Raw genomic sequence first — 15,482 nt, 5'->3', positions numbered from 1 at the left:
AGGGAAGCCGGGGAGCGTGGCAGGTGAGCCGGGGAGCAGGGAAGGGGACCCGGGGAGCGTGACAAATACCCAATACGTATAGAGTCAACCTACCAATTTACTCTTTAATCCTCAAAACGAGGGATCCAAACAACCAGAACCAGAAAGTAAGAAAGGAAGATAAGAAAAGGGAGGGGAGAGAGAGGTGGGGGAGAGGAGGAGAACCATGGATGGTTGCAAGGAAGCAACCAGGGAGGGGGAGGGGGGAAGGAGGGAATTGGATGGCGTTTCGGGGTAGCCCGAGCAGTAACAACAACAGAGATTTAAACACCTTGAATATTGACATGTGGTATGGGTGAACTCCCTGCGTAACACTCTCTTTGACCCTATTTGACCCATTTTTAATTATCAACAGTTTGCCCTGGAGACAGATGCCTGACAGGGGATGCATATACAGAGTTTAGCCACGTGTCCCAAATCTGAAGTATTTTGTTTTTGGCGCGGATGGAGTGAGCCAGACAGAACTCGTATTGGCATTGGAGATTAATTCGGTTATACAGTTAGGTCCAGAAATATTTGGACAGTGACACAAGTTTTGTTATTTTAGCTGTTTACAAAAACATGTTCAGAAATACAATTCTATATATAATATGGGCTGAAAGTGCACACTCCCAGCTGCAATATGAGAGTTTTCACATCCAAATCGGAGAAAGGGTTTAGGAATCATAGCTCTGTAATGCATAGCCTCCTCTTTTTAAAGGGACCAAAAGTAATTGGACAAGGGACTCTAAGGGCTGCAATTAACTCTGAAGGCGTCTCCCTCGTTAACCTGTAATCAATGAAGTAGTTAAAAGGTCTGGGGTTGATTACAGGTGTGTGGTTTTGCATTTGGAAGCTGTTGCTGTGATCAGACAACATGCGCTCTAAGGAACTCTCAATTGAGGTGAAGCAGAACATCCTGAGGCTGAAAAAAAAAGAAAAAAATCCATCAGAGAGATAGCAGACATACTTGGAGTAGCAAAATCAACAGTCGGGTACATTCTGAGAAAAAAGGAATTGACTGGTGAGCTTGGGAACTCAAAAAGGCCTGGGCATCCACGGATGACAACAGTGGTGGATGATCGCCGCATACCTTTTTTGGTGAAGAAGAACCCGTTCACAACATTAACTGAAGTCCAGAACACTCTCAGTGAAGTAGGTGTATCTGTCTCTAAGTCAACAGTAAAGAGAAGACTCCATGAAAGTAAATACAAAGGGTTCACATCTAGATGCAAACCATTCATCAATTCCAAAAATAAACAGGCCAGAGTTAAATTTGCTGAAAAACACCTCATGAAGCCAGCTCAGTTCTGGAAAAGTATTCTATGGACAGATGAGACAAAGATCAACCTGTACCAGAATGATGGGAAGAAAAAAGTTTGGAGAAGAAAGGGAACGGCACATGATCCAAGGCACACCACATCCTCTGTAAAACATGGTGGAGGCAACGTGATGGCATGGGCATGCATGGCTTTCAATGGCTCTGGGTCACTTGTGTTTATTGATGACATAACAGCAGACAAGAGTAGCCGGATGAATTCTGAAGTGTACCGGGATATACTTTCAGCCCAGATTCAGCCAAATGCCGCAAAGTTGATCGGACGGCGCTTCATAGTACAGATGGACAATGACCCCAAGCATACAGCCAAAGCTACCCAGGAGTTCATGAGTGCAAAAAAGTGGAACATTCTGCAATGGCCAAGTCAATCACCAGATCTTAACCCAATTGAGCATGCATTTCACTTACTCAAATCCAGACTTAAGACGGAAAGGCCCACAAACAAGCAAGACTTGAAGGCTGCGGCTGTAAAGGCCTGGCAAAGCATTAAGAAGGAGGAAACCCAGCGTTTGGTGATGTCCATGGGTTCCAGACTTAAGGCAGTGATTGCCTCCAAAGGATTCGCAACAAAATATTGAAAATAAAAATATTTTGTTTGGGTTTGGTTTATTTGTCCAATTACTTTTGACCTCCTAAAATGTGGAGTGTTTGTAAAGAAATGTGTACAATTTCTACAATTTCTATCAGATATTTTTGTTCAAACCTTCAAATTAAAACGTTACAATCTGCACTTGAATTCTGTTGTAGAGGTTTCATTTCAAATCCAATGTGGTGGCATGCAGAGCCCAACTCGCGAAAATTGTGTCACTGTCCAAATATTTCTGGACCTAACTGTATAGTTCAACTAATGTAGGCGTCTTTGGGGATTTCCAGTGCAAACTTATGCAATATCTGGCAGCTACTAGAATGTGAACTAATAAATCCCTGGATTCCCAAGAGAACTCCTCTATACCCACGTTTAGCACTGCCAGACCTGGATTCGGATTAATAGGATTGCCTGTCAGCTCACCCATCAGGCCAAACACCTCCAACCAGAACGAGAAAACCTTGGGATAAGCCCACCAGCAGTGACCAAGAGTACCCCTTTGGAGGCAGCCCTTCCAACAATGTGGCGAATAATTTGGGAGGAACTGTGCTAAGTTGGCTGGGGACCGATACCATCGCAGGTGTACTTTTTTCAGTTGCTCCAGATGATTTATACACTTGGAATATTTTTGGATATTTGCTGATGCCGAGTGCCAGTTTGAAGGAGAGGTAGAGACACTCAACTCCACGTCCCATTTATTCATATAAGGAGATTTTTGCTCTTCGGGGGGGTTATTGAGCCATTTGTATGTCGAGGAGATACCTTTGGATTTAATTATCTTTTTAAATACCAAAGCCTTTGTTGTAGGTAACAGAGGATTCGACTTTGGAGGAAATTTAGAGGCCAGAAAATGACTAATTTGGATGTGTTGATAGAAACAGCCCTTTAAAGAGGGGTGTTCCCGTGCTATTTCATTAAAGGGGTTAACACCCAAATCAGAGTATAGATCCGCCAGCACTGTAATGCCCGATCCCTCCCACCTGGCCAGATTCAAAAAGGGGATTTGAGATTCCAACGACTTGAGGGAAATCTCTGAAAGAGGAATCTGAATCTTATGAATCAAGTCATTTCGCCAGACCTCCAGGGAGGCTGACATGGTGGGAACACACGGGGAGAACCGTGAACGGCTCAAATATTCTGCTTCCATCATTCTTCTGACCGAGCCCTGGCGGGACAGGAAATTTTCAATCTGAGCCCATCTATGTGAATTACCTGGACGCCACCATTCCTTTAGTGATTCAATTAGTAAGGCTTTATAATATGCCGATATGTTTGGGGTGCCCAATCCCCCTAAGTCATATGGGGGGTATAACACTTTACCTGCGACCCTAGCCCTTTTATTACCCCAGACAAATTTGTTAGTCAACGATTGAAGTTTCATCAGGGTTTTGTGAGAAATTTTGATGGGAAGGCATCTGAGCACATACAATATTTTGGGTAAGAAAACCATTTTAAAGGACTGTATCCTGGCCATCCAGGACAATGATATTTTTTCATACCTTCCCAATTCCTTTTCTAAATTTTGGATCAGAGGTTCCAAATTTTCTTTAATTAACATCTGCGATGGTGTCAGCTTAATACCCAAATAAGGTATCCCCCTGTCGCACCATTTGAATTGAAAGGCCCCCTCCAGCGCACTCCTGGCCTCCACCGGTACATTAAACGGCAGTATCAAAGACTTTGCCGCATTAAGCTTATAATATGACACTTTAGAAAAGTTTGATAATGTGTTCACCACTGCTGGAATCGACACTGCAAGGTTAGAACAGGAAATTATCACATCGTCTGTGTATAAACCAAGTTTATGTTCAAATTCCCCAACTCTTATACCAGAAATGGCTATGTTTTTTTGTATAGCTTCCGCCAGAGGTTCTACCACTAAAGCAAAAATAGCGGGAGACAATGGACACCCCTGGCGGGTGCCATTACTTATTTGAAATTTAGATGACAGAAACCCCGATGCCAACACTGACGCATTTGGGTAAGAGTAGAGGGCTAGAATGGATGACTTGATTTTCCCCAAGAACCCGAATTTTGTTAGAACTCTCTCCAGGTATCCCCAGTGCACCCTGTCAAAGGCTTTTTCAGCATCAAGAGACAGGAATGCACTGGGTTCACCCGATATCTCCACCAGTCCAATCAAGTCAAGCATCCGTCTGGTGCCATCCTTAGATTGCCTCCCTGTCACAAACCCAACTTGGTCTGGAGCCACTAAGGTCGGGATCACTTTATGAAGTCTATCTGCCACTAGTTTGGCATAAATTTTAACATCACAATTTAGGAGTGAAATGGGCCTAAAATTACCCGGGGTGTCTGCAGGTTTCCCTGGCTTGGGTAGCGTGATAATAATCGCTTCTAAGTTGTCTGGGGAAATTGACCCTTTATTTTGCCAAAAATTGAAGGTTTTTGACATAAAGGGGGACAGAGTGGATGTATATTGTTTGTAATATTCGTATGGCAGCCCATCAGTTAGACTTAGTCATTTTGATGGCACCTAGGATTTCATGTGTAGTAAAGGGAAGATTAAGTTCCTCTAATTGCTCATCTGAGACCCGGGGACGATCCAGGGTGTCTAGGAAACCCTGTATATCCACTTGAGTCGGCTGTGACGTATTGGAATAATATTTTAGATTATACAGGGCCTCATAGTATTTCGCAAATGCTTCTGCTATTTCAATGGGATGTCTAGTGATTGTTCCGTTTGGGTCCCTCAGGAATTCTATTTTAGATTGGATCTCACGTTTTTTCGTCCTTCTTGCCAATAAGGACCCCGCTCTATCCCCCATAGCATAAAATGTCGATCTATTTTTTTTAAGATTATGTTCGTATTTTTGCAGGAATAGGGATCTTAGTTGGAATCTATGGGTTACAATTTCTTTAGTCAAGTTAGGGGATGCTTTGGCTTTATTCAGGGATTCAAGGTGATGAATACGGGTTAATATATATTTAATATCTGCGTCTTTTTTCCTTTTTTGGATGGAGGCTATTTTTATGAGCTGCCCTTTGACTACTGCTTTATGAGCAGCCCACAGGGTGTCATCAGAAATTTCCCCATTATTATTAAGTTTAAAATATTCTGTTAACACTGACTCTACTTCATCATGTACCTTCTGCCTACCAAGCAAGCTGGTATTCAGTCTCCACCTAGGGGAATTTTGAACATTAAAGCTACCCTGAACAGACAAAGAGATCGGCGCATGATCTGTCCAAGTAATTAAACCAATATAAGCTGCCACACAATTACTTATAGATTTGCTGTCGACCAAAAAAAAATCAATTCTACTGTATGAGCGATGCCTGGAAGAGAAGAATGTATAGTCTCTTTCTGATGCGTGCAAATATCTCCAGATGTCATGAAAATGGAATTCATTGATGAGATGCTTAAGTTCCTTAGCATGTGGGATGCTGGTGTTGGAGCAATCCATGGAGCGTATTACAGATATATTAAAGTCTCCACAGATGATTTCCGCCCCTGTGGCAGTATCTTTGAATGCTTGAAAAAATTTCCTAGCAAAGGTCAATTGTGATGAATTTGGGGAGTAGACCGTTGCCAAGGTATAAGGGACGCTGTTGATATAACAAGACAAAATAATATATCTTCCATCCGCTCCATAACTGACATTTATCAATTTAAAGGCCACTGAGTTCTTTATTAAAATGGCCACTCCTCCTCTTTTTTTTGAGTCATTAGCAAAAAAGGTGTGTTGGAACCTTGGATGAAGTAGCCGTTTATTATCTGTGGAAAGAAGGTGGGTCTCCTGAATGCACGCTATATCACAGTTAGATGCCTTCACCTCTCTCCACATCATTGACCTTTTTGCTGGGGAGTGGAGTCTGTTCACATTAATAGACAATATCTTAATTCTCATATTGGAGCCGCAGGGGGGTTTGAATTCCTAGGAACTCCATCAGGGATGAGAGGGGCTAGACCAGCAAGGAATTGAGAGAAATTTCCAGAAAAAACTAAGGAACATTTGTGAGAAGAGGAACAAAAACAAAAAAATTCCAACAACACCGGTTTGCCCCGAGTAGGGTACCCGGTGTATAACCGCTCGCCATAGGCGAGAACATCAGGGGGGCTACGTGACATCCCGTGTCACAGGAGCAGGGACAGGAGGTGCCATAAGCAGGAAGGAGTCCCAGCTAAGCTACTGACCATTCAGGGTTAATCCTGTCTGGAGGGCCTCTATGATTCTCCTGCCCACCAGGGTTTGGTGGGTGGGCTATTCCCCAGTCATCCAGCAATTTGCCCAGCTGAGAAGGAGTATGACATATGTGAGTGCCTCCATCTTTGAAAATTATCATCTTCACCGGAAAACCCCACTTGTACTTGATGTCTTGATCTCTAAGGAGTTTAGAAAGGTGGGCAAATTCTCTTCTTTTATTAAGAGTTGCAGCAGAAAGATCTGGGAAGATTTTTAGTCCCATGAAAGTGTCTGGCAGGGCTGGACTTCCCCTCAGTGTGTGCAGCACAGCTTCTTTTGTTTTATAGAAATGAAGTCTAGCCAGGACATCTTTAGGCAGAGCTGGATCTATGCCTTTGGATTTAGGGACTCTATGAATCCTGTCCACTATCAGGTCTCTGGTGTCCCATCCAGGGAGTATAAGCTGCAGAAACTTGTGGAAGTATTCCTGGAGGTCTTTATCTGCTACTGATGAAGGAATCCCTCTGATTTTTAGGTTATTTCTTCGGGATCTGTCCTCTATATCACTGATTTTAAGTTTTAGTGCCTCCACCTCCTTTTCCAAAGCTGTGTTAGCATCTATCAGATTGTTATGTGATGTTGCAAGTTCAGCCATTTTAGTTTCTACATGCTCTGTGCGATCACCTAGAGACCTAATCTCTTCCTTCAGCTCTCTTACTATTTCTCTGAGATCAGCCTGCAGGGAAGCCCTCAGCTTTTTCAGCAGAGCTTGCATTGTTTCCTCTGTCAGAGGAATGCCTGTGCAGCCTCTCAAGCAGCCTGTATCTCCTTGTGAGGAGTGGGAAGAAGCCGAGTGGGAAGCCAGCGCCATCTTGCTTGGTGAGGAGAGATCCCTATCCCGGGGGTAGAAGTCTGTCAGTTTGGCTGGAGTGCCAGTTTTTTTAGGTCTCCCCTTAGGCATAGCTGGGGGCTGGGGTTACTCACACCTCCTGTAGCTGGTAATCCTGTTATCTGTGAGCTGATAAGAGCCGGTTTATCCTGCTGTCAGCACAGAGCTCTCCTTCAAGCAGGTGTCCCCATCAGCGTGCAGGCCACGCCCCCGAATAAAATTTGTTGAAAGGCTGCAGCGCATCCAATTAACAAGCTTGGGGTAGATGCCAGGACACTGTTGGGAACAAAAAAAATAAATAATTTGGGATCTCCCCTATTTTTGATGCAGCCCTCAGCTTTCTGCTTTAGCTGGCTATCAATAAAAGAGGAGAAACCATGCCATTTTTTTAAATTATTCATTTAGAAATAAATAATTTAAAAAATGGAGTGAGGTCCCCCCCTATTTTTGATAATCAGCCAAAGTAAAGCAGACAGCTGGGGGCTGGTATTATCAGGCTGGGAAGGCCTATGGTTATTTGGACCTTCCCATTTTAAAAATAGCAGCCTATAGCCGCCTCAGAAGTGGTGCATCCATTAGATGCACCAATTCTGGCTCATTTCCAATTCAAAAGTACAACTCATCCTGCCAAAAATGAGCCCTCATATGGCAAAATAAAAAAAGTTATGGCTCTCGGGAAAAGGGGAGGAAAAAACGAAAATGAAAAATGGAAAAATCGCCCGGGGATATAGGGGTTAAACTGTGCCCTCTGGACCCAACGATCAGCATGTAACCAATTGTCCTACATGAATGACCTTTTACTAAGACCTGGATCCAGCAGTCGTACACCACTATCACCACTCTCTCATATAATGGCCTATACTTTTCACATACCGCCAGACCTGGGAGCAGACCGATGGAGGTGTTGGTCTACTGCCTTTAACAAATTGTGCTTTTCAAGGTATCCCTCCTGTAACTTACTTATCTTCCCTTCTTTAGAGGTCCACATTGTCATACTTTACAGTCCCTTCTCCCTGCGAATGGAGGTTCTGTATCGCCCTCCAGGCCCACCTTATCAGTTCCTCAATCAGTTTGCCACTTGGCTTCCACAGTTTCAAGCCTGTGACATCCCCACTCTCATCATGGAAGGTTTTAACATCTCTCTTGATGATTCCCCCTCTCCAGCTGTCGCTCATCTTTTATCTCTAACCTCCTCTCTTGACCTTTCACAACTTACTGAGTCTCCTACACAAGAATGGTCCTGCGCTTACCCTCATTTTGCTTCCTTTTGCAGCCCCCTAGCCCTTACTACGAGTATTTTACAGCTCAAAAGTTCAGGTCCCCATTGACTTATATGGGGCTCGGGGATCAGATCAAGTGCAGGTACCGGATCGAACTTTTAACTAACATTTGGCCAAACCCGGCAAACCCAAACATCCACGGGTCCACTCATCCCTCCCTATCAATGAATACAAAAGTAATTTCTCTGTTTCAGTGGAAAATACAGATGAGAAAAAAAAACAACGTAACTAGAATGACATGGGAGAAAAAAATATATATATATATATCGGTATTTTAGCTAACACTAAAGGGTGCATTACACGCTGCGACATCGGCAGCGATAGTTAGCGATGTCGTGCGCGATAACACCCGCCCCCGTCGTTCGTGCGACATTTGGTGATCGCAGCCATAGCGAACATTATCGCTACGGCAGCGTCACACGCACATACCTTTTCAGCAACGTCGCTGTGACCGCCAAACAATCCCTCCTTCAAGGGGGAGGTGCGTTCGGCGTCATAGCGACGACACTGCGGCGTCACTAAGCGGCCGCCCAATAGCAGAGGAGGGGCGGAGATGAGCGGCCAGAACATGCCGCCCATCTACTTCCTTCCTCATTGCCGGTGAACGGCAGGTAAGGAGATGTTCGTCGTTCCTGCGGTGTCACACGTAGCGATGTGTGGTGCCGCAGGAACGACGAACAACCTCGCTACTGACCAGACAACGATTTTTGGTAAATGAACGACGTGTTAAAGACCAACGATTTTTAACTCTTTTGTGATCATTTAAGGTCGCTCCTAGGTGTCACACGCTGCAATGTCGCTAACGACGCCGGATGTGCGTCACAAACACCGTGACCCCGACGATATATCGTTAGCGATGGCGCAGCGTGTAAATGGCCCTTAACATCAGTATGAATGCAGCCCAAAAGGATGGTATTTTGAAGAATCTGAGATTTAACACATATTTTGCTTTGTTTTACACATGTTTATTTGCGGCTTGTGGTTTGCTTCCTGTAGTTAGAATCGTCAATGTGCAAATGCCAATAAGAGTAAGGGCCTCTTTACACGCTACGACTTCGCTAGCAATTGCTAGCGATGTCGAGCGCGATAGCACCCGCCCCCGTCGTTGTAAAGATACATGGTGATCGCTGCCGTAACGAACATTATCACTACGGCAGCGTCACACGCACATACCTGTGCAGCGACGTCGCTGTGACCGGCGAACTGCCTCCTTTCTAAGGGGGAGGTTCGTTCAGCGACACAGTGACGTCACAGCAGCGTCACTGAACCGCCGCCCAATAGAAAAGGAGGGGAGGAGATGAGCGGCTGGAACATGCCGCCCACCTCCTTCCTCCTTTTCCGGTGGACGTAGGTAAGGAGATGTTTGTCGTTCCAGCGGCGTCAAACATAGCGATGTATGCTGCCACAGGAACGACAAACAACATAGTTACTGCAGCAGCAACGATAATTGGGAAGAGGGGGGCATGTCACCGATGAGCGATTTTGAACGTTTTTCACACGCAACAACATCGCTAAAGCGGCCAGATGTGCGTCACAAAATCCGTGACCCCAACGAAATCACTTTAGCGATCTTGTAGCGTGTAAAGCCACCTTAAACAAATTCATTGAATGTTCAGTTTTGTTCAATCTTTGGCTGATACTGTATGTGTATTTTAAATTATGATTTAGAAAATTGGATCTGGCCTGACACTTTCTAGACTCTAGCATAAAATTAGAATACAGTTGTATAAAGCACATAATTTGCATAACTACACACTGTAAATTAGCCACATGAGTAAAATTTCCCCTGTGTTAAAATTCTAAAGCTTGAGACTTGTGATGTCATGGAATCGCATGTTTCAAAAAACATAGATTGGTCAAAATGACCCTATAAATAAAATCCCAACATTGATATTAACCTGGTTAGGGTTAGTAAAAGATCTTAAAAATGTAAAATTTATTATAAAGTATTATTGTTTTTTTTTTTTTTTTTTTTTAACAGGTAGCAGTTTTTGTGCAGTAAAGGCACGTTCAAACTGGCTGACTGGCTGATAATTCTTCAGCTTGTATTGTGAGTGACACATCGTTCACAATATTGTATTGTATTATAATATATATGAATGGGTTGAGCGGCTGAATAAGGCTAGTTTCACACTTGCGTTGAACGGTATCCGTTGCATTGCGTTGTGTGATGGATGCAACGGATGTGTTGCATATAGTGGCACAACGGATGCAATGGATGCTGCAAAACAACGGGATTTTTTTTTTTTTTTTTTTTACAGTTTTAGGCCTGTGCCACACATCCGTGCTGCCGGCACGTGTTTGTCATTTTTTACACGTACCGGCGGCACGGAGACACTTTAACCAATGCTACCCTATGGTAGCAGGCACACACACGTAAAACCACACGGAACGTGTGTCCGTGTGCGTTTGTACGTGTGTGCGATTTTCAAAGCGCTGACATGTCAGTGTTTTCTCCGGCAGCACGGGTGTTACACGGCCCGCACCCGTACCACACGGGTGTAGTGTGGATGCGGTCCCGTGTGACACGCGCCGGAGAAAACACACATGTCAGTGAAAAAAAAAAAAAACATTAACTCACCTTCTCCAGCCCTCCTGTCTCTGCCGCTGCTGCCTCTTGCTGCCGACCGCCGCTCATTATTCTCATTGAATATTCACTTCACAGCCTGGCAGCAGCAGCAGCGGGGAGACGGGAGAGCTGGAGCCGAAGATCAGCACCACGGACAGCAGCGTGGACATCAGGAAGTACCAGGTGAGTATAATAATTACCGATTCTACGTGTGCTATCGCGGATAGCACACGTAGAACACACGTGTCACGCACGTACCAGAGACACGTACTTACCTGCACACAACACGCAGGGAAAATACGTGTCTCTCGGCACGTGCGTGAATTTCACGTGAGTGTGGCAGAAGCCTTACCGGCGGCAGACTATTGTGAACGATCAGCTGATCGCTCCCTGCAGCCAGCCGCCGGGTGATCAGCTGAGCGCTGTCACTTGCCGGCCGCCGGGTGATCAGCTGATCGCTCCCTGCAGTCGGCCGCTGTGTGATCAGCTGAGCGCTGTCACTTGCCGGCCGCCGGGTGATCAGCTGATCGCTCCCTGCAGCCGGCCGCCGGGTGATCAGCTGAGCGCTGTCACCTGCCGGCACCCGGGCATGCCGGCGCCGTGGCATGTGGGCGGGCGGGCATGCCGGCGGTCGGTCGCTCAGCTGAGCGCTGTCACTTGCCGACGGCCGGGCGCTCAGCTGAAGGTTCGGCCACCGCAAGCCAAAATAAAGTTTGTGATTTAAAAAAAAAAAAAAAAAAAAAAAAAAAAAAGGAGCATGCGCAGTGAAATCCAGAGGATTCCGCTGCTCAAAACAACATTACATGCTGCGTTCCTCCCGCTGGGCGGAAGCAACGGAGCGTCGCCCAGAGGAAGCAACGCAGGTCCTTTTGGTACAATCCGTCAACCATACAAGTCTATGGGAAACAGCGGAATCCGTTAACGGATTCCGCTGTTTTCCAAAAGGGCGGATTGTAACGGAAGGAAAACAACGCAAGTGTGAAAGTACCCTAATGTGTACAAAAAAACTCAGATGTTGTGCATAAAATTGTTTATGTGAGCGAAATAAATCTTGTTTATCATTCAAAAACTGAGTGATGTAAATAGAGATTGATCGCTCTTTAAACATTTAGACCAGCAAAAAGGAGGTGTGGAAATTCAAAACTTAAAAGGGGTTATCCAGCTTATTTTACCTTTTTATTGTAATTTCACTATTGGGCTACATAGGGGCAGGTAAATAGATAGCAACTACCTACTTGCCCTGCTATCAGCCCCTCTCCCGCGGCTCAGAGTTGTCATGTGACCACTCCTGCCGTGATTTTGCTGCTTCCTGTGATGTCATGTTGACAGGTGCAGGACTTTGTTGACGGGCAACATAGCAGACTTCATGCTGCCACTCTGCTGGGCAGGTACAGTGCGTGGAGTCCCCGCCCCCCTTCCCGGAACCCTCTCACATATCCCGTAGTGCAGTGGTCTCAAAGACGCTGCGAGTAGGCCGCAGGCGGCCCCTGATACTGTTTGCGACGTGCAGACCAGCAAGACCCCTTGCTGATTGCTGCCAATCAAAGGCCAGCAGCGGATCTCTGGAAAAGCTGTATAGAGAGCTCATCTCTGTGCAGCGCTTGGGAATCTGTCCTCTGATATAAAGCGCTCTCAGCGGCGGCTCCTGCAGCGGCAGCATTCAAGAAGCAGGAAACAGGCCACCGAGGGAACGAGGACAGGTGAGAAAAATGTATCTTTGGTTTTTTTTTGCGTGTGAAGAATGGCACAGTAGGGGACACTACTACAGGATGGAGCATTAGTACAAGAAAAGAACCCCAAGGAAAGGGGACATTACTATAAGAAGAGGACCAGGAAAGGGGACATTACTACAGGATGGGCACAAGGATGGGGTACAATACTATAGGATGGGCACAAGGATGGGGCACACATTACTATAGGATGGGCACAATGCTACAGGATGGGCACAAGGATGGGGCACATTACTACATTATATGTGCGCTGGATGTGAAGTGAGTTGATTGTTCTATCACAGATGAGAGGTAGTATCACTGCTCTATATTTCCAATGCAGAAGCCATCAGTGCTGAGCAGAAATACTGACAGCCAATGAGTGTGTAGAGGGCGGGGCTGGACACTGAGGCCGGGCGGTGCCAACTGTGACTGTGAGGTTTGGCTACCAAGGAAAGGAAAAAGTCAAGTTTGCTTGAGCTGCAGGTAAATAAAGCGGCTGCAGAGAATAAAGTGATAATTCAAGAGGAACAAAAAGTTAGAAAAAAAATAAATAATGCAGGGATGTTGAATATGACAATACAGCACAGATTAGCTTAAAAAATTATAGAGTTTATGTCGGACAACTTCTTTAAGTATGGATTTAAGTGACATCTGGGGTGGCTGTGGGCTGCTATTGTTAGGCTGGAAAGGGCCATATAACAATGGGCCTTACCACCCTAATAATATTAGCCCCCAGTTGTCTGCTGCACCTTGGGTGGTTTTAGAAAAATGGGGGGACCCCATGTCATTAAATCAAATAATTAAAATTAAAAAAAAAAGCGTGGGATCCCCTCTATTTTTCATAACCAGCCATGGTACAGCAGAGAGCTGAGGGTTGCAGCCTGCAGCTTCTGCTGTTCCCTTGCTGGATATGAAAAATGGGGGGGACCCGACGTCATTTTTTTTACCAAAAAAATTAAAGAAACAGCTGTCCAAGTTAGCCATCGCTCTATCAAGCTATTCTGTTATTTCTTGCTATCTATTCTATATGTTCTTTTTTATTATCTATTCTATATGATCTTTCTATCTATTCTATATTTTCTATCTATTCCAGCTATTTATCAATTATCCTATTTTATCATATTTTATTTTGACTTTAAAAAACGAACTGACAAAAACGCATTGAAAATGCACCAAAAACACATCGAAAACGCATCAAAAACTCATTTGTTTTTACCGCGTTTTTTTGTCAATTGCCGTGTTTACAGTTGTCAAGTCTGCCAGAGGGTGCATTTTTTTTTTTGTCAAATCAAGAATGCAGCATGCAGACATACCCTTATTGTAAATGATACATACAATTCCTCTAGTGTGTTTTGGAGTTTGTCTTTATAGCATTTAGTGTGAGGAAAAATAACCTGATAAAATAATTTCACATGTCGCTTTGATGATGGTGATACCAAACTTTTACAGATTTTTTTTTTATTGTACTGTTGAAAAAATTCAGAAGTTTGTAAAACAAAAAAAAAGTTTGGAGTTATCCCTATCTAGCCCCATGTGTGAGCATATTTTTTGAGCTGTTTGTGAGCTTATTCTTTACTAGGAGGTGGCCCGATTCTACGCATCGGGTATTCTAGAATTTACGTATTGTGTAGTTCATGTATGATTTTTGTTCATATATATATATATATATATATATATATATATATATATATATATATATATATATATATATATATATATATATATATATATATATATATATATATATATATATATATATATATAGAGAGAGAGAGAGAGAGATGTTGTTGTGTGTAGTTACCAAGTGTTTGTGTAGGCGCTGTAAGCCTGTACATGTTCTGGGTGTTGTCTGGGTGTGACGGGGGGTGAGAGCGGTGTTGTATGTGTGTTGTGTGTGTTGCGTTGTTTGTGGAGCGCTGTGTGTCTGTAGCGTTGTGTGTGTGTTGCGCGGTTTGTGTGTGTGTGGTGTGTTTTGGGGGGAGGTATGTTTTGTGCAATGTGTGTGTTGTGCGGTATGTGCGTATATTTGTGTGTGCAGCGTTGTCTGTGTGTGTGGGTGTCTGTGTAGGGCAGTTGTTTGTGGTTCCCAGTGTGTGTGTGTGTGTGTGTGTGTGTGTGTGTGTAGTGTGTTGTGCAGTGCGCGCGCGTGTGTGTGTGTGTGTGTGCATCAGCCTCTCTTCTCTCAGCCTACCTCTCCCAGCCTCCCTCCTCCCAGCCTCCACCAGCATCAGCCTCCACCAGCATCAGCCTCCCCCAGCATCAGCCTCCCCCAGCATCAGCCTCCGCCAGCATCAGCCTCCGCCAGCATCAGCCTCTCTCCTTCCAGCCTCCTCCAGCATCAGCCTCCCTCTCCCAGCCTTCCCCAGGATCAGCCTCTCTCCTCCCAGCCTCCGTCCTCCCAGCCTTCCCCAGCATCAGCTTTCCCCTCCCAGCCTCCCTCAGCATCAGCCTTCCCCAGCATCAGCCTCTCTCCTCCCAGCCTCAGCCTCTCTCCTTCCAGCCTCCCCCAGCATCAGCCTCTCTCCTTCCAGCCTCCCTCAGCATCAGCCTCCTCTTCCCAGCCTTCCCCAGGATCAGCCTCTCTCCTCCCAGCCTCCTTCTTCCCAGCCTCCCCCTCCCAGCCTCCCTCAGCATCGGCCTTCCGCTCCCAGTCTCCCCCAGCATCAGCCTCCCCCAGCATCAGCCTCCCCAAGCATCAGCCTCCCCAAGCATCAGCCTCCACCAGCATCAGCCTCCACCAGCATCAGCCTCCCTCGTCCCAGCCTCCCCCTCCCAGCCTCCCCCAGCATCAGCCTCTCTCCTCCCAGCATCAGCCTCTCTCATCCCAGATCAGCCTCTCTCCTCTCAGCATCGGCCTCTCCTCTCTGTCCCCAGCATCAGCCTCTCTCCTCCCAGCCTTCCCCAGCATCAGCCTCTCTCCTCCCAGCCTCCCCCAGCATCAGCC

The sequence above is a fragment of the Anomaloglossus baeobatrachus genome, chromosome 1 (genome assembly GCF_048569485.1).
Source record: "Anomaloglossus baeobatrachus isolate aAnoBae1 chromosome 1, aAnoBae1.hap1, whole genome shotgun sequence".
Taxonomy (NCBI): Eukaryota; Metazoa; Chordata; class Amphibia; order Anura; family Aromobatidae; genus Anomaloglossus; species Anomaloglossus baeobatrachus.
The sequence above is the reverse complement of the archived record's forward strand: the minus strand, read 5'-3'. Positions refer to the sequence as shown.